Here is a 19697-nt window from a genome sequence, read left to right on the forward strand (position 1 = left end):
TTTTTATCGAGTCAACGATTGGTATATAGGATGTATTGTCAAATGAGATGTATAGTATTATTATTGAGATGTATAGTAATTATTGAAAAATAATTAGTAATTATAGAAAAATAATTAGTAATTATTGAAAAATAATTAGTAATTATTGAAAAATTATATATATATATATATATATATATATATATATATATAAAAAGACATCGTGAATTGATAATGATCAGCTGTGTGCTTGCTGTGTGCTTGACTTCTGTAGCAGCCTCAGTCCATTGCCAGGGGACAACAACTCCTGTGGTTAGCACTTTGGGCGTGTGATTGTGCACGTGCGCGTATTTAATACTGAAGAAGATGGGGGGGCACGCGTGTGAACTCGCCCTCTCCGCGTGTAAACTCAAGCCTCGCCCCCCTCTCGCGTTCAGCCTCCCGGGGCCCCATCAGGGGCGGGCAGGCGCAAGGCCCTGACCGTTGCCAAGGCGACAGGCGCCCCAGCTTGCCCTTGGCAACGGCCTCGCCAGGGCCGTTTTCTCCCGTGATGCCCCGCGCCCGAGTCTTCCTCTCCACACACACACACACACCGCGTCCTTGCGTCCAGCCAGCTTGACAGCGGCGCTTCCACCCCGCGCGCCTCTCGAGCCTAGGGGGCGGGGCCAACGCCGCCGCCAACAGCCAACGAGGGGCGTGTCTTAGGGAGGCCCGTGCGCGGCCGCGCCCAATCAGAGCCCGAGCGGCGGTCCTTTCCCTCCGCCCCTCGAAACCACGCCCCCTCCCTCCCCTTGTTTTGCCGGTTGGTGCCCGCGCGTGGTTCCTCCCCCCCCCGCCCCCCTTTCGGCCAAGGGGGGCGAGGGGAGCGACGCGGGCGCGCGCGCCCGGCTGACCCCCCCGCCCCTTCTTCCTGAGGGAGGGGAGGCGGGAGCGCGCCCCGCCCCCTCCTCCCCGCTTGCCCCCTTTTTCCCCTCCCCACCCCCAACCCTTGAAGAGAGTGACCGAGTGGAGCCAAAGCTCCGGCCGCTCCCAGACCCCGCGCTGCTCCCCCCATGAAGGGCAGGTAAGACGGGCAGAGAGAGCAATTATTTTCTCTCCCCCCCCCTTTTTAAGGTCCTGGGGGGCACTTTCCTCCTCCCCCCCCTCCCCAAACTCGGCTCTCACCCAGTCTGCCCACCTCACAACCTTGGGTCGCTTCCTCACCCTTCCCCCTCAGTTTTATGCCCTCTTTTAAAAGCCCCCCCCCACAAATGCATGCATTTATCCCCCCCCCATAAATGCATAAAAACCCTTGATATGCACATGCAGTTATGGGAGGGGGCGGCTTTTATACCCTCTTTATTCAAAACAGGGAATCCGCCAAGGTGGGGAGGGGTCTGGAATAAACTGGGGAGGAGGGTGACCCCCATTTACCCCCCCCCCAGACAAATGCACTTGTAATTATTGGGGCTTTTAAGGGGGCTTCTCACACCCCCTTTCTCTAAAGAAGGATCTAACTTCTTTTAAGGTCAGAGAGACCACCACCCCAATTGGGAGGGGGAGACCCCTATTCACTCCCCCTCCAGACCAATGCATTCGTAATTATTGGGGCTCTTAAGGGGGCTTCTCGCTCCCCTTTCTCTAAAGAAGGATCTAACTTCTTTTAAGGTATGATGGTCAGAGAGACACCCTCCCCCCAAATTGGGAGGGGGTGACCCCTATTCACTCCCCCTCCAGACAAATGCACTTAAGTGTTGGGGCTTTTAAGGGGGCTTCTCGCTCCCCCTTTCTCTAAAGAAGGATCTAACTTCTTTTAAGGTACTGTGGTCAGAGAGACACCCTCCCCCCACAAAGGACGTAAGGAGAGTAACCCCCCCCCCGCCGTGGCTAACTAAGTTGGGGGTGGGAAGGATTGCTCCTGGTTGGAAGAAATGTGCTTTAAAAAAAATAATCCCCCCCCACCCCAACTAAGAATAATTGAGAATCCCTCCTCCGCCAGCCCAACGAATAGACCTTGGATCCGCTTCTGTTCAGCTGGTTTCCGTGCCCAGCGAAATGCTGGCGTGGGTGAGGACCACTTGCTCACGCCCGGGCAGTGTCTTGTTCTGGCAGACGCTTGAGGGCAGCTGGGCATTGGCTGGAGGGGGTGAGATTACCCCCCCTTCCTTCCCTCCATGGCGGGGGGGCATGGAGATTCTCTGATCTTCTTTCACCCCAGGACACGATGCCTTATTTGGGACTGGGTGGGTGGCTAGATGGGGGGACAGCGCTGTGACTGGCAGGGTTTAACCCCCCCTGCCTGCCTCCCTCTCTCCTCCCCCCCTACCCCTCCCTCTTAACCTCCAAAAGGGGAATTTTCCAGCTGGTAATTTCTGCTGCGTCAACACGCAGCTCAAGGGAGTGGAGAAGAGACAAGAGGGGGGCATTTTAGCAGCAGTTCCACTTCGCAAAATAACAAGCCCTTTTCTGTGTTCTGTTTTGAGAACTTTTTTTAAAAAAAATAATAACCACTTTAAAAATAAGCATCTGTACAAAGTTGGACCAAGACTTTTGTCAAGAGAGAGTGGCTCAAAACTGCTTGGAAGAAAGGGATGAGGTAATAATTCTAGTGAAATGTGTTGTGTATTTCTTCTTCTTCTCGCTTTCTCTTTCTGCCTCTTTAAAGGCCAGGCCTGTTTTGGGTTATTGTCTCCCCCTAAAGACAGGCGCAGATCGCTTGGCCTTTCCTCCATTTTAATTGCAAGCTGAAATATGGGCAGAGATCCCCCCCCCTTCAAAATCAAGCTTCTTTCTCAAACTGTCGGTGATACAGCTGGTAACAAGTAAAAGAATTGACTTGGAAATATTGTAGGGAAGATTAATGAGTGGGTCCTCTCCCCCCCCCCAAGAATAATTTATAGGAGAAGTTGTAATGCCTTAAAAGGTATTCCTTAAAATTAAATTTAAATTAAAACAAAGTGGGAAGACATTTGTAAATTGTGGGTTTGTTTTTGTTTTGTTTGGTCTGCAGTTAGATATGTCAGTTTGACAAATGCCAGTTAACTCTGACAACACAATCCCAGATGATAAATACGGAGGGAAGCAGATCTCTAGGACTGTAACAGTGGAAGGATTTCTTCAGTTTAAGGATTTGGTGTTCTGCTAAAGAATCACAAATAAAAAATGTGGTTGAACGATCACCCCTAAATTTCTTTTTAATAAGTAATAAGAATAAGCAAAAGGGCGGCTTTAATGGGGGGGGGGGGTTAAAATTAGTTTCCTCGGTGTGCTCAGTTCCACAATCCAAGGGATTTATCTGGCATGGTTTACAGAGATAAGGTTATTACCAGCATTGTTTAAAGATATGCTAATAAGGCACTGTATTTTGCAAGCAGTGCTTTTGCCGGCACCTGTAACTGAAATTCTTGTATGCATTTTAATTGCAATGCTTGAAGTAGTTTGAATGTTTAGTTGCCTCTTCTCATTATTTGCTAGTGTTTCAAGTACGTAACTTGTAACCTGGGTCTCTACTGTTTCTGTGCTTCTGTTTTAAGAGACTTTCTCCTAGAAGATAAAGAATGTGTTCCGGTAAAGTGGAGAGAGAGGCACTGTTTTCTTACGTGGAGCAGACAAAACTTCAGTTTTATGCCAGAAACTTTCAAAAGCTCAGAGTAGGATGTCCCTCCATGTAGACTGCATTTCGACTGTTTATGAACTACTGTTTGGCTGTGTATGCTTTCATTTTAAGTGCTGTAGAATTGCATGAATGAAGGGAAACACTTGTAACATTTGACAGCCAATTCTGTTTTATTGATCAGCTATACTGAACTGAATTAGTAGCAGTTGAATACAGTTGTGTATGTGCTTGTCAAGTTCTTAGTAGCTGGAGCTTGTTGCTAGCCCCAGAACTTCCACATGTAGTGAAAATTATCAGATGTGTACCAGGAGTTAACAAAGGATATGTCTCATAGGGGCAGGTTGGATAGTACAGAACAATAGGCAGGTCTTCACTTACTGGAACTTGTGGTGTGTTCCTGAAAATAATAAATCTGAGAGACCATGTTTAGCTTCCACTTAAATAGAAGAGGAGACAATTTTGGAGGGATGGGGGGCAGAACCTTTATTATAACTATGCCATTGTGACCGAATGGCTTCATTTCATGCTGTGGTGTCTTACTTACTCCACATAACCATGTTCTAAACAGAGAGCTTGAGCCAATTAATTTGCAATGCAAAATTACCTATATTCGTTCCCTTTAAAGGGTCAGTGTTATGCCTTATCTAATATATCTAATAAGCAAGTAATCATTTTACTACATGATGTCTTTCAATCTAACCTTTAGATTGTATTTCATAGTAGAGAGGAAATGGGCCATCTTTCCCCTGTGGCTTGTGTTTTCTAGGGCATCCTTACAATCTGGCTAGTCTTCCACAGTGGGTATATTAAAGGGGAAAGCCCTTTGAGTGCTTTTCTGGAACAACCTTGGTATGCCTTTTGGTGGGAATGGGAGGAAAGGTTAGGAGGAGTGAATTACCAATTGGAGATTCCTTTTTGCTTTGGTGCTAGGTTGATATTCGGTGGTGTCAGCATCTTCAAAAGGCAAGAAGAAATGCCTTCTACTTTCTCGTGAAAGCTTTTCAGGGCAATATTTCACTTGCCATCAGTCTTTAGACTAATACAAAATTTTGTGTTTGATTGTCCCGCTAGAACAGCCTGCGTTTCCCAAGCAAGGTTTCCTTTTTGCACTCCGTTCTCCTTGCCTTTCAGCAACTGCCTCCAAGACATAACATTACTTTTCTTCATTATTTGTAGTGTGAATTAAACCTTGTTGCTAAATTATTAATTTAATTGGTAAATAAAAGGATAAAAGGGGCTTAGTTTAATCTTTGAAGGGCTTCCTGAAATTCTAAGGGATTATCCTTTTACACTAATAATTTCTTGAACTCTGAAAACTGCTGGAAAATTTTGACACTTTGCACAATACGATTGGGGACAGCATATGTTGTGCGTTCAGGAGGTCATTATCTTACCTAAAGTCAGAAAGTTTAAGGTAAGACAACACTGCAAATTTGGCAGTCAGTTGAATTAAACCTTCTCAAATGTGAATACTGAGCGATGAAAACTTTAAGAGTTAATTTCAACGGAACATGCAAATATGCACAGGATTGCAGCCATGTTCTCAGCTGTTTGTTATACCTTGCAAAAGTAAATACATCGTTAGATAAGTTATTTTTTTTCCCTGCTTTTATTCTGCCTCTGCTTTGCATTAGGAAAATGAGAGAAGCAGGCTCATATCTCATATGCCTTTTTTTTTTTTTTTTTTAGTAAAACAAAGTTAAGTTTAGCTGGCCCACAGTTTGTGAACCTTCCTTCACAAGACAGAGTAATGTGTTTTGGGGTACTGCCAGCAAGTGACAGGCAGTGGGACTTGAGAAAGGTCCCATTTTTCTCTAGCAGTAGGCAGGACTTCCATAAAGAGGCACATCTCTTAGTTTGAGAACTCATATTTTAAATGTGCAAGTTGTGTTAAAATATTAATGTGAATGTCCCACCTTGGATTCAGTATGCTTGAAATTAGCTTCTGGGGTGCTCTAGGGCTACTGTCATATAATAGAAACTAAGGTTCTGAGGAGGGACTGTGGCTCAGTGGTAGAGCATTTGCTTGGCATACAGAAGGGCCCAGGTTCAATCCCCGGCATCTCCAGTTAAAGGGACTAGGCAAGTAGGTGATGTGAAAGACCTCTGCCTGAGACCCTGGAGAGCTGCTGCATGTCTGAGTAGACAATACTGACTTTGATGAACCAAGAGTCTGATTCAGTATAAGGCAGCTGCATGTGTTCATGTGTTGAAGGCTTTGTTATGATGCCTACATTACTTATGATAGGTGAGATTCAAGCTACAGGTAGGCACATATTTAATAATTGATTAGTATACTTTGTCTTGCACACACATTCACTGTGTTTGGAAAGAACTCTCAAGCAAAAATGTTTTTCCTGGTGAATGATAAATGCAGGATGCTTCCACATGGAACCACATTGTTGTTTTTTCATCTGCAGTGAACTTTCTGTCTGCTTCGCAGGGAGAATCATTGGTGTTCGGCACAAAGTTTATAAAATTGGCATCAGATTGATCAATTTAGGCACAGGGTACAGAGAGGGTACAGAGAAGGTTTTCTCTCTTTTCCAAAATACTAGAACTCAAAGGCACTCTGTATAAAGTGGATGGCCATTAGATTCTGGACAGACAAAAGGTAATACTACTTTACTCAACTAGTGATTAAAATGTGGAATTTGCAGCCAGTGGATGTAGTGACACAGTCACAGCGACTAAAGGGAACCTCGACATTCAGAGGCAGTAAACCTCTGAATACCAGTGCCAGTAGACAACATCAGGGGCCGGCCTCAGCCTCTATGGCCTGTTGTTGGACCTCCACTGTGTGAGACAGGATGCTAGCTAGATGGACCACTGGTCTAATCCAGCAGGGCTCTTCTGGTGTTCTTATGAAGGTCTTGGCCTCTATGACCTGTTCTTGGTTCTCCAGAAGAACTGGTTGGCCACTGTATGAGACAGGATACTGGACTAGATGGACCAGGGTTGACTAGTCTGATCCAGCAGGGCTCTTCTTACATTCTTATGAAGGCCTCGGCCTCCATGCCTTGTGGTTGGACCTCCAGAGGAACTGGTTGGCCACTGTGTGCGAAAGGATGCTGGACTAGATGGACCACTGGTCTGATTCAGCAGGGCTCTTCTCATGTTTTTATGACTCAGTGACTGTCATAAGATGATGAACTCGACAAGGGCCAGGGCTTTTTCGGCTCTGGCCCCGATCTGGTGGAACAGACTCCCAAGTATCATCAGGGCCCTGCGAAGGCCTAAATGAGTTCTGCAGGGCCTGCAAAACAAAGCTGTTCCACCAGGCATACAACTCTGAGGGCAGCCGCAAGTTCTTCTCCATTATTACCATTGCTGGCCTCCCCATCCTCCCCCAACCTGGTTTGGGGGGTCTACTGCCTGGCCAGGTTTCTCCAGTGCCTGTAATTGTATCCTGTATCAGTATCATCTTGCTTCATTGTATTTGTGTCGTATTGGTTTGGAGTTTATAATTTTAAAGTATGTTTTAGCGTATGTTTTAACTGATGTTTATTTAATTTTAATTTTACTCGCTCTGAGTCCGGCTTGCTGGGAATAAGGGCAGGCTATAAATGCAATAAATAAATAAATAAAGACGTTAAGCTGTATCTTGTTTCTATGCATTATTTTCCATTGATATTGCACACAGTTGCAGAAAGGTGCTTGTGTACAATGCAGTGGATCACCACCAGCAAAATGCTAGTCATGACTCTTGACTCCTTGTGAGGATAGAATTGGAAGGCTTGAGTTTATTCTGCCATTCGGGCTAGGCTTCATAGATTTTATTATCTGGTTTTAAAAATCAATTTAGTCAGATATTTTTTATTATTATTGTCCATGTCATGAACCTTTAGGTGGCTTATAAGTGCAGTTAAAAAACTTTCCAAGTTTGCTATTACCTTAAAGACCAACAAAAGATTTCCATAGTATAAGCTTTTGAGAGTCAAAGCTCCCTTGGCAGATACAAGGATACCTGAGGGGAGCTTTGACTCTTGATAGCTTATACCCTGGAAAGCTTGTTGTGTTTTAAATTGCTACTAGCCTCAAATCTTGCTCTTCTACTGCCGACCAATATGGCTACCCACCTGAAACAGGTTTGGATGTGATGATGGTTGTCCTTGTATGCCTGGTAACCAAATGCAAAAATTGTATCCTAGTGGTCTCGGTATATATTTTTTTCATTGGACTTTGAAACAAAGTGTTTTGTAAAAAATTTCTCCTTAATACTGTGGTCCAAGAGGTCTACAATGAAAACACTGGTTGCATACTGTAATATTGGTAAATCTTGTTGTTTGGGTGTGTGTTTCCTGCAGGCTATATCCTTGGAATACTCCTTATGAGGTCTTGGAAGAACCCATCTTATTTCTACTTCTGTCCTACTTCAGCAGGCATATGAGAGTGTAGTAAGCGGGTGTAGTGCCCTCTGGGAGCGGGGGAACATCTTACCTGGCGTCCATGGGGTCCCGAGCCTAGTCACTGTTTCCTTGTGCAGTGCCTGTGACGGGGGGACGACGACTCGAGTGTAACTCTCCCAGAAAGAGGCGTTAGGGTTTTGGTAAATAGCAATGAAAGTTCAACTTTGTGTCCAGAGGTCCTGAACAAAATAGATTCTCAGCTGGTGGTTATCGGGAAAGGAATTGATGGCCCGTCTCGTAATGCCTTTTTGTAAATCTTTAGTGTGGCCTCATTTGGAGTACTGTCCTGTTCTCTTCATCTCAAAAAAAACAGTGTAGCATTGGGAAAGGTATTGAAAATAACAAAATGACTAGGGGATTAGAGAATTTCTGCATTGTTTAATATCCCATGTTAAAAAATATGCTTTCTTCCAGCTTCTAGATTTTTGCTTGGTTTTAATTTCCGCAACTCTAATCTAAGTGAGCACCCAGCTTGTTAGGGGTAAAGTATAGACGACTGGGGAAGGCAATGGCAAACCACCCCATAAACATAGTCTACCTAGTAAACGTTGGGATGTGACGTCATCAGTAATGACGTCAGTAATGACCCGGTGCTTGCACAGGGGACTACCTTTACCTTTAATCTTATTACCTTGCTTATTGGATGTCCCATCCTGTAAAATAAGAATTATAAAAATAAATAAAATACGAGTAAAGGCTAATGTGTTCAGACCTATTTATCTTTTATTTTTAAAGAACGACTACCAGATGATACACTCAAAGTTTATACATTTTATGAATAGTTTGGGGTGAGGCTAGGGAGATTTTTTTCTTCATACTACAGTCAAGCTTGTGGTCATGCAGTTATGTTGAATAGTAAGAGGTTCTGGGCAGGCAAAAGAAGTAGTATTTCGTTGATTTCTTTTTACCTGCTTAGAAAATTTATATGCCACCCCTTCAGAGAACTTGCATATAAAACTGGTAAAAAATATAATCTGTTTACAAATCTTTAAAAACTAATTGTTATTTGCAGAAGAGCATTAAGAAAAACATAAAACATCTGGCAGCCTAAAATGGTCCTCAGGCTGAAAAGTAGACTGTATGCCTCGCTTATTTTGGTGGAAGGTTGGCTCCGATTCTAATCATGTGTCCTTTACTTGTTTTAGGGGTGCATATTGCTACCAAACCACTTAATCTAGCATCCCCTACTGAATTTAATTGCAATTTGCAGTAAAGATTTAGCAAACCTAGTTCATTGCAATTGGTATTGTTTAAGTGGCTTTCTGGGGTGGGGGAGTGAGTGACTCCAGTAATTGAATGTTATTTTTTCACGTTATTGCTGTGTCCAGCAGGAATTGCAAAATGTGGGTTGTATTCCCACTTGGGGTTGTACTCCCTCTTGCTCCCTTTGGCGAGCCCATCTGTCTCTCTGCGAGAGGCTATTATGGGATGTTTTCTGCACACAGTTGCTGACAAAGTCATTATGCTAGTTCTGGGGCTCTTGTTTATAGCCTTAGTATACTCCACATCTCCATTGTCAACAGTGCTTGCTATATATCCAGAAGCACTGGGAGGCATTTTCCAGTAGAAGGCAGAAAGTCAAACCATAACCATATAGAAATCTTTGAATAACTGACACCACTTTCTGTATGGTGTTGTCAATATTCTGTTGCTGTGTCTTTAAGCTGAAACATATGACAACATGAAAGAAAGCACGTTTTCTTGAGGTACCCGATTTGTGAATAAAAGCAATGTGTACGTTATACAATTGAACTCGAAGGGAAAACATTTGCTGTTCTAATATTTGCTTGTTGAGGCAGTTTGGACAGCAGATCTTACTTACCAGAACTGGGTCACTGTGGATGTTCTATGAATTATTGAAGGGAAGTTATTTAAAGTGAACCATGGCTGGCTGGGGAGTGGACATGTTCATGGAGGAGAGGGCAATCCATGGCTACTAGTAAAAAAGAATACTAGTCAGGATGCATACCTATTCTCTCCAGGATCAGAGGAGCATGCCAAATATATTAGGTGCTTTGGAACACAGGCAAGATAATGCTGCTGCTGTTGTCTTGTTTTTGGGCTTCCTAGAGGCACCTGGTTGGCCACTTCACATATCCCCATATCCCTTCACATGCTGGCTGTTCTAGTAGCCCACCCGTTCCTCCAATATTTCTTAACTTAAAGATTTAGTTTTCTTTTTTAATAGAGCCATACTTGGGTGTGTGTGTGTGTGTGTGAAGTGCCATCAAGTCGCAGCCGACTTATGGCGACCCCTTTTGGGGGTTTTCATGGCAAGAGACCAACAGAGATGGTTTGCCAGTGCCTTCCTCTGCATAGCAACCCTGGTATTCTTTGGTGGTCCCCCATCCAAATACTGACCAGGGCTGACCCTGCTTAGCTTCTGAGATCTGATGAGTTCAGGCTAGCCTGGGCCATCCTGGTCAGGGCACTTGGTTATGTACTGAGACGCATTTGATCCTAGAACCATAGGCTGTAGACCCCCTGTTCTATAACATTCCTTCTTATGTTACATCACAGTCATGATGGTGCTGTATTCATGTTTCCTGCTTTGTATTCATGTTGGTTGCTTCAGTAAGGCACTAAAAAGAAAAGAAAAAAGGAGGGAGAAACCTCTAATAGAAGAAGAAAAAGGTGCACAGCACCAGAGATTGTGAGACCTTTATATAACAAATTGTAGCTAATATGAAAACATACAAAATAGCTGTGACAACAGTTCAAAGAAATTGTGAGACACGAATTGCTGTACACATATAATGAGCAAAAACAGAAGTGTAGATAACATTACACAAAACCACAACAGTGATGGTATGCTGGTTAATGTTCCGTTTTGATATCTCTTCTTTGGACCGTAACCTTGGGATTCTACAACAAACAAAAATATAACTAGTACAGCCTTCACATAACACACACAAACATAACTAATTTACAGCCAGGTTGCATAGGACTTACTGTAGCTATTATCCAAAAACTGAAGAAATTATCCTTTGTAATATACAAGTCTGTAATAAATGAAATAAAGTACTCACTAATTAGTATGCAAACACACGTGTAAAGAAAATGGAAAATCTCTCAAACCCAGTTAAGCTCCCAGTGTAGAACAATGAAGGCATAAATTCAAATAGGCATATGCAGTCTGGACGGGGTTGCCTGCTCTGAGTTGGGAAATACCTGGAGATTTTTGGGGCGGAGCCTCAGGAGGGAAGGGTTTGGGGAGGGGAGGGACTTCAATGCCATAGAGTCCAATTGCCAAAGTGGCCATTTTCTCCAGGGGAACTGATCTCTCTCACTTGGAGATCAGTTGTAACAGCAGGAGATCTCCAGCTAGTACCTGGTGGTTGGCAACCCTAAGTCTGGAAGGCAATGGGCTGAAGTGGAACTAGTAAGTGGACTAGTAAGGCACTAGTCATGGGATATAACTTTTAGTCCAATCAGTCAGACAGATCCCAAGTAGTAAATACTTCACTCCTGTAGTCCACCTGGTGAATCCCATGGGATGGTTCCTCGGGTTACTCTGAGACAGAGCTACAGTTGTTTACCAGTGTTACTAAGGAAAGTTCAGAGGAAAGGAACAGTGCTTGCATTTTTAAGTCAGTATTTGCTTTTCAATAATCCCATGGTCAATAATTATAATTCTTTGCATTGCCACATGGTAAACTATTTTTTTAAAAAACAATCATTGTTACTATACAGACAGCTTTGGTAGGTGGCTCATTTGCAGTTTTTACTCCATGGCCTTCAGTGTTAGAACGAGTAGTACAAAAGACAGAAAACATGTACTGCTTTATAATTAAGACATTCTGGAGATAACATGATTGCATATAAAAATGATGTAAATTATTAATTTGGGTAAAGTGTTCCTGGACTACTGAGTTTTGGTTTTCAGCATAGAATCACAGACCCTGACTTATTTAATTAATTTTTTATTTGTTATTTATAGTCCACATTTCGCATTTGAGTCTCAAGGCAGATTATACAATGTAAGTCAATGCAGTTAATAGAATAAGACATCTGATAAAGTAATAAGACTAGGATTACAGAAATCTGGAAACAAGTCATAAGTATTAGGCATGATACATTAACAGTGTCAAAAGGCGGAATTACCTAGGTGGATAACAGTGAATTGTGAGCAAGGTAATACATACGGCAAGCAATTATAACATATAGTGTACACTGGGGGTCCCCAACGTGGTTCCTGTGGGTGCCATGGCTCTAGCCAACACCTTTTTGTAGCACCTGTCAAGTGTTTTTAGGAAGTAGGTGGGGCCAGGTAGGGGCTTTTGCTCGGCAAGGCTTCTGATTGACTGTTGGAGATTTGATTGGCTGTTCAGATTTTTTTTTATGTTGCTTTGGTAGCTTTATGTTGCTTTGGTAGCTGACATCACAGCACGAGGATCTTCACTGTGTTACCGAAGTTAAACTGTGGCAATCATTTTGTGGCTGGCTCTGCCTCCTGTGGCAGCCATTTTGTGGCTGTGCCCACCGTGCCACATCAGAATTCCAAATGTGCCTGCGGGCTCAAAAAGGTTGGAGACCTCCGCTATACACAGTAGAGAGCCCCCAGTCTCATTCCCTTTATTAAACCACCTTCTTAAATGGTTGCATCATAATAGAGCCGTATTGCCTTTCTAAAAACACCGTCCTGAATAATGAACATAGTTTGTGGAATGCCAGAAGTGTGGGGGCCTCCCTGACTTTCTCAGGCAGGCCATTCCACACGGTGGGGCCACAACAGAGAATGCATACATACAAGCAGTTTATCTCACCTAATTGCAGGGTGACACCTGTAGAAGGCCCTGTCCAGATGAGTAAAGTTGTCATGCTGGGGAGTGGGGGGGGGTGGAATGTGGTCCTGCAGGTATAAGGGTACAAAGCCATGTGGTAGCCAGTAGCTTGAATTGAACATGGTAGCTGATGAGCAGCCAATGGAGTGACTGCCAAAATATGCATGCCCCACCTAGCTCCTGATAGTTGATGAGCTGCAGCATTTTGTGCCAGCCTCAGTTTGGGGAGGGGCTGTGGCTCAGTGGTAGAGCATCTGCTTGCCATGCGGAAGGTCCCAGGTTCAATCTCCAGTTAAAGGAACCCGGCAAGTAAGTGATGTGAAAGTCTTCTGCCTGAGAGCTGCTGCCGGTTAGAGTAGACAATACTGACTTTGATGGACCAAGGGTCTGATTCAGTATAAGGCAGCTTCATGTGTTTGTGTGTGTGTGAGCTGACATCAAGGGCAGACCTATGCAGAGTGCATTGCAGTAGTTTAGTCTCATTGTTACCACGGCATGGGTCCTAGTGGCCAGATGGGCCGAGTCTGGGCAGGAGGCGATCTTCTAGGCCAGTGATGGCGAACCTTTTAGAGACCGAGTGCCCAAACTGCAACCAATAACCCACTTATTTATCGCCGAGTGCCAATGCGGCAATTTAACCTGAATACCACCCCCAGAGGGGGCCCAGAGGGAGAGGCTAGGGTTGCCAAGTTCCTCTTCGCCATGAGTGGGAGGTTTTTGGGGTGGCGCCTGAGGAGGGCGGGGTTTGGGGAAGGACTTCAGTGCCATAGAGTCCAATTGCCAAAGTGGCAATTTTTTCCAGGGGAACTGATCTCTGTTGGTTGGAGATCACCTGTAATAGCAGATCTCCAGCTAGTACCTGGAGATTGGCAACTAGTTCCTTAGTGTTTTCTCTCTACATATCAAGACAAATGGAAAGGTGTTTGGAGGGCACTTCAAAGGTGGAATAGGACTGCACGCCCCTCCGCCCGCACAGACCCAGAGGGTGCCGGAGAAGCCGCTGGAGGGAAAGAAGGAAGGAAGGAAGGAAGGAAAGAAGGGAAGGGAGGGGGAAAGGGAAGGAAGGGAGGGAGAGAAAGAAAGAAAAAGAGAGAGAAAGGGAGAAAGAAATGGAGCAAGGGAGAGAAAGAAAAGGACAGAGGGAGACAGAAAAAGAAAGAGGCCATTTATGCATGGGAGGTTTTGCCTTGGATTTGCCACTCGGTGGGGCGCGGCGGCAGGCTTGTGAGAGGCGAGCAGGGTGGGGCAGAGGGCGCCTCCTTCGCACCCACCGACCAGCCATGCCCCTCCGCCCGCACAGGCCCAGAGGGCGCCGGAGAAGCCGCCGGCCATGCCGAGTGTGAGCGCTCGGCTTCTGTTCCCCGCTCTCCCACCTGCCTGGCTGGCCGCGCACGCTCCAGCGGCGGCAATGGCGGCAGCTTCTGTGGGAGAGTCCGGGGGCCACCGCCAATCATGTCGGAGGTTCCCCACCCCTGGGCTACAGCCTCCCCCATCCGGGGTGGGGCAGAGCCGGAAAGGCCAGCGGCTTGGAGGAACCATGTGTGCCGGCAGAAAGGGCTACGCGTGCCGGAAGTGGCACCCGTGCCATAGGTTCGCCAACACGGTTCTAGGCTAAACAGAGTTGGAAGAAAGTGTTCTTTGTATCTGCATTAACTTGCTTCTCCAGGAATAATGCTAGATCTGGAATAACTCCTGGATTCTTAACTGAGTCAGCAAGTTAGCTCAGCTCCCATCAGAAGTAGGAAGGACAATGTCCTTCAAGACCTCGGGCTATCCAACCAGCATTACCTCTGTCTTGTCAGGATTCATTTTCAATTTGTTCACTCTTAGCCATTTAACCATCTCAGTCAGCCGTGGCTCAAGACTTCCACCGCATCGCCAAGGGATTTTGGATAGACAGACATAGAGCTGAGTGTCATCAGCATACTGATGGCATCCAGTTCCAAAACTATGAATAATTTCTTCTAAGGGCTTTATATAATGATTGAATAGCATGGGGGAATAAGACTGCATCCTGTGGAAACCCACAGGGTAAATCCCACCTTGTTTATAACTGGTCTCCAGCGGCAATTAGTTCAGTCTATAAGGAATTATTTAAACCACTCCAGAGCACACCCTGTGGTACCCACTTCTGCCTCCAGACATCTCAGTAAAAGAGCTTAGATAAGTGACAAAGGGAGCATTGACACTCAAAAGCTTATAGACCGAAAATCTTGTTGGTCTCTATGGTGCTGCTGGACTGTATCTAACATTTCTACTGCAGACCAGCATGGCTCCCCTTGCAAAATGTGGTCCATTGTATCATTTGAGCATAGTTAAACTCTGAAGTCCCTTTCAAATGAATGGGGCAACTTTAGGGTTGGAATATTTCCCACCACCACCTCTCTCTTCCCCTCGATAACCAAGTGGTTCCAGAAGCACAAGAAAGAAGCAGGGGAGATGTCGCCTGATTTCCTCGCACACATACCACTTCGTGGTAGCCCCTGTGGTCCCTGGCATTTTGTCCACTGGACTCCTGTGACTTTGAGCAGCAGGTTTTTTGGAAGGCTCAAGAAGCTGCTTGGGAAGAGGGGAAAGATTCACAACAACTACCCCTAATCATGTAGAGTTTATTGTTGTGAGGCAATGTTGTTGGGGAGGGGCTGTGGCTCAGTGGTAGAGCATCTGCTTGGCATGCAGAAGGTCCCAGGTTCAATCCCCAGCATCCCCAGTTAAAGGGACTAGGCAGGTAAGTGATGTGAAAAACCCCTGCCTGAGACCCTGGAGAGCCACTGCCAGTCTGAGAAGACAATACTGACTTTGATGAACTAAGGGTCTGATTCAGTATAAGGCAGCTTCATGTGTTTATGTGAAGCAATAACAGATCTTTGGATTATAAAGGGTCTAAGTAAATCTAAGAGAGCCAGCATGGTGTAGTGGTTAAGGTGTCGGACTAGGACTTGGGAAACCCAGGTTCGAATCCCCACTCTGCCATGGAAACTTGCTGGGTGACCTTGGGCCAGTCTCACACTCTCAGCCTCAACCCTGGCAAGTATTTGGATGGGAGACCTCTAGGGAATACCAGGAGTGTGACGTGGAGGCAGGCAATGACAAACCCATCTCTGAACATCTCTTGTCTTGAAAACCCTGCAGGGTCACTTTAAGTCAGCTGTGACTTGACAGCAAAAAAAGAGTAAATCTAAGTGTGGAATAGACGTCTCAAGAAGCTACTGTGAAAATTCCCTGTCAGGGAGCTTTTCTTCAACATTTTAGCTCAGCTAAAATTCTATTTTGCCTGACAGATGTGGACCAGATGTGGTTCCAAGACAGGTGAATATGGAGAGAAGGGAAATGATTGCATTGTGTGATTAGCTGACATTGTGTTTCTAAGGAAAAAATATCTAGGAACAGGAGGAGAAGGGAGGCCAAGATAATGAGCCTAATGTCAACAAAGAATTATCTGAAGACACTGGAAGGACACTGCACCCCCGACGGAAGCTGAATTAATAGCAAGTGTAACTCATGGCAGCGTAATAGAAAAATAAATTAGATCATAAAGCTGTTATTTGTGGGAGCTACTAAATTGCGCTCGCGTCCACGATAAGGTATGGGGAACCTGACAATAATGCTGTTTGCATGTTTACTGATGTTCTGAAGTTGTGATATAGACCTATACAAAAATAGCTGCTAGCTTTGGCAGTTAGTAATGCGATTCAGTGTGATTCCCTTACACAGAAATTAACTTTACTGTGGAGGTGGCTTTTAGCAATAGGTTTTTGTAGGCTGTTGTTGTTGGTGTCCTCAGCTAGATATTTCACAGCGTGAAAAACACAGAGGGGTCTGCCCCACCGGCTTGCCATTTAAAAGGCAGAAGACAGAGGATTAGTGGATGCAGGCTTCTGATGCTTGCCCATCAATAGGATCGCACTAGGGGGGGCAGGAAAGCCAGTGGGGTGTAGTGGTTAGCACTCTAATCTGGAGAACCAGGTTTGATTCCCCACATCTCCACATGAAGCCTGCTGGTGACCTTGGGCTAGTCGCAGCTCTCTCCGAGCTCTGTCGGCCCCACCTACCTCACAAGGTGTCTGTTGTGGGGAGGGGAAAGGAAGGTGATTGTAAGCCGATTTGATTCTCCTTTCAGTAGAGAAAATTGGAGAGCCAGCGTGGTGTAGTGGTTTGGAGCGGTGAACTCTGATCTGGAGAGCTGGGTTTGATTCCCCACTCCTCAACATGAGCGGTGGACTCTAATCTGGTGAACTGGATTTGTTTCCCCATGCCTACACATGGGGTGACCTTGGGCTAGTCACAGTTCTCTTAGAGCTCTCTCAGCCCCACCTCACAGGGTGCCTGTTGCGGGGAGGGGAAGGTGATTGTAAACTGGGTTGATTCTTCCTTAAGTGGTAGAGAAAGTCAGCATATAAAAACCAACTCTTCTTCTTTAAAAAAAATCCTTGTTCCTTTTTGCTATGGCTTGTATCCAACAATGCATGCATGGAACACTGTTTTTTCCCCACATTCTTCCTTGTTCCTGCAGTCCCTTCCCACCTCAGAGAGGTAATTCCAGGAATTGCGATACCCATGCAAAAGAATAGGGAAGAGAATGAAGTTGCTCCTTCTATGCCTTCCTTGAGAGCCAGCGTGTTGTAGTGGTTAAAGTGCTGGATTAGGATCTGGAAAACTCAGGTCCAAATCCCCAGTCTGCAACAGAAGCTTGCTGGGTGACCTTGGGCCAGTCACACACTTTCAGCCTAACCTATACGGCAGGCTTGTTGTGAGGAAAAAACAATGTAAGCCACTTTGGGTCCCCATTGGGAAGAAAGGTGGGATTATAACAGCCAGTGTGGTGTAGTGGTTAAGAGCAGGGGACTCTAATCTGGAGAACTGGGTTTGATTCCCCACTCGTCTGCATGAAGCCTGCTGGGTGACCTTGGGCTAGTCACAGCTCTCTCAGCCCTACCTGCTTCACAGGGTGTCTATTGTGGGGAGAGGAAGGGAAAGTGATTGTAAGCCGGTTTGAGACTCCTTATAGATAGAGAAAATTGAGGTATAAAAACCAACTCTTCTTCATAAATAAAGTAAATATATACTTCAAGTGCCACTCCACTGACAGAAGAAATGTGTGTGCAAAGTGCCACAGAGAGAGAGAGAGAGAGAGAGAGAGAGAGAGAGAGAGAGAGAGAGAGTTGGATACAGGCCTGTATTGGCACCATCTTGAACTTTTCTCCGAGATATATTCTAGCTGAGCTTCAAGTTGTCATGGTTCTAAATTATTTCCCAGCCTCCTGGGGATATTTGACCTTCTTGGATTTCCTTTTTAGCTAATACTCTGCTATGACCATATGAGAGCTTCCACGCAGCTTCTTGCACCGACTTATGGCCACCCCATAGGGTTTTCAAGGCAAGAGACGTTCGGAGGTGGTTTGCCATTGCCTGCCTCTGCGTTGCAATCCAGGACTCCCTTGGTGGCCTCCCATCCAGATACTAACCAGTGCTGACCCTGCAGAGCTTCTGAGATCTGACAAGATCAGGCTATCCTGGGCTATCTTGGTCTGGGCGCTTCCCCCTATGGTGGTGTGGTTAAGAGCAGCGGACGCTAATCTGGTGAACTGGGTTTGATTCCCCACTCTTCCACACGAGAGGCAGACTCTAATCTGGAGAACCGGGTTGGGTTCCCCGCTCCTCCACATGAAGTCAGCTGGGTGACCTTGGGCTACTCAAAGTTCTCTGAACTCTCTCAGCCTCACCTACCTCACAAGGTAGGGGAGGGGAAGGCGATTGTACGCCGTTTTGATTCTCCTTAAAAAGGTAGAGAAAGTCGGCATATAAAAACCTATTCTTCTGCAGCTTCTGCTGCTTCTACTTCTTTCTGCTTTTTAATGCTTTCCCCCTCCTTTTTTTTATTAAATACAGTAGAAGGTAGCCCTGCAATTGTTGGAAATGTGTGGGATAAATCTGAAATAAATAATTATTGCTTCCTTCAGGATTGAAGAGGTGATCTGATTGTTGTCAGAGTTGCTAACACTTAACTTGTTATGACCTCTGATTCACTTCAAGTCGCATCTTCAATGTGCACGCTAATTGTGGTTGAAGTGAATACAGGGGCTGGTCTCTCAGGATACGGCTGCGTTCTCCCCTGCAATCTGGGGATCATTTTTTTCCTGGCAAACTGTTGCTACAGAATGCTTTGTGGTGTGTTGCCTCTATAAACGTAACCTCAGTGCTGGCTTGAATTGATGTTAAGCACTCAACGTTATTTAATTATAAATTTCCAACTTTATTTTTTCCCCCAGAGCTGTTTTGGTTAGATCCAGCACTAATATTCTAGCATGATATCTTTAAAGGTTTCATCAAGAAAAAAAAAAACTTTTAAATTATGCAGATCACTGAGTTAATTACCAGTAAAGTCAAGGTTTTAATATTTGCTGTGTGTGTGCATGTGTGATATATGTTCCAAGTACGTATTGGGAAAGATTCAGAATAAATGATCTGTCTGTTAATGAGCTATTGCAGTAATCACTCTTTTTGTGAGCTACCGAATACTCAAGAGCCAAACTTAACAAATCCGTTGTAGATTGTCCTTTCAGTTATCAGTGAGCATTATACTACACAAAGAATAAACACACTGTCCTAAAAATATTGCCTTGTTTGGAGGAACCCTACTGTTGGGAAGATAATCAAAGGCCTTTCTAGAAGGTTCTATGGCAGGGGTGTCAAACTCATCTGTTACGAGGGCCAATGTCACTTGGTGGGGGAAGAGCCATGCCTCGCCAGCCCAAAGAGCCAGCGTGGTGTAGTGGTTAAGAGCAGTGGTTTGGAGCTGTGGACTCTGGAGAACCGGGTTTGATTCCCCACTCCTCCACATGAGCGGCGGAGGCCAATCTGCTGAACTGGATTTGTTTCCCCAGTCTTACACGCATGAACCCAGCTGGGTGACCTTAGCCTAGTCACAGT

The 19697-nt window shown here is 45.2% G+C and overlaps 1 protein-coding gene across 1 annotated transcript in view; it reads left to right on the plus strand.

Moving 5' to 3' along the window:
* Positions 1-2527: 2527 nt before the first annotated feature.
* Positions 2528-19697, plus strand: part of ZBTB46 (zinc finger and BTB domain containing 46) — a 52078-nt gene continuing 34908 nt past the window's right edge. The window contains exon 1 of the mRNA XM_056845295.1: positions 2528-2554. The gene's annotated coding sequence lies outside the window, so the exon portion shown is untranslated. The remainder of the gene's footprint in view (positions 2555-19697) is intronic.

The sequence above is a fragment of the Euleptes europaea genome, chromosome 2 (assembly GCF_029931775.1).
Source record: "Euleptes europaea isolate rEulEur1 chromosome 2, rEulEur1.hap1, whole genome shotgun sequence".
NCBI classification, from domain to species: domain Eukaryota; kingdom Metazoa; phylum Chordata; class Lepidosauria; order Squamata; family Sphaerodactylidae; genus Euleptes; species Euleptes europaea.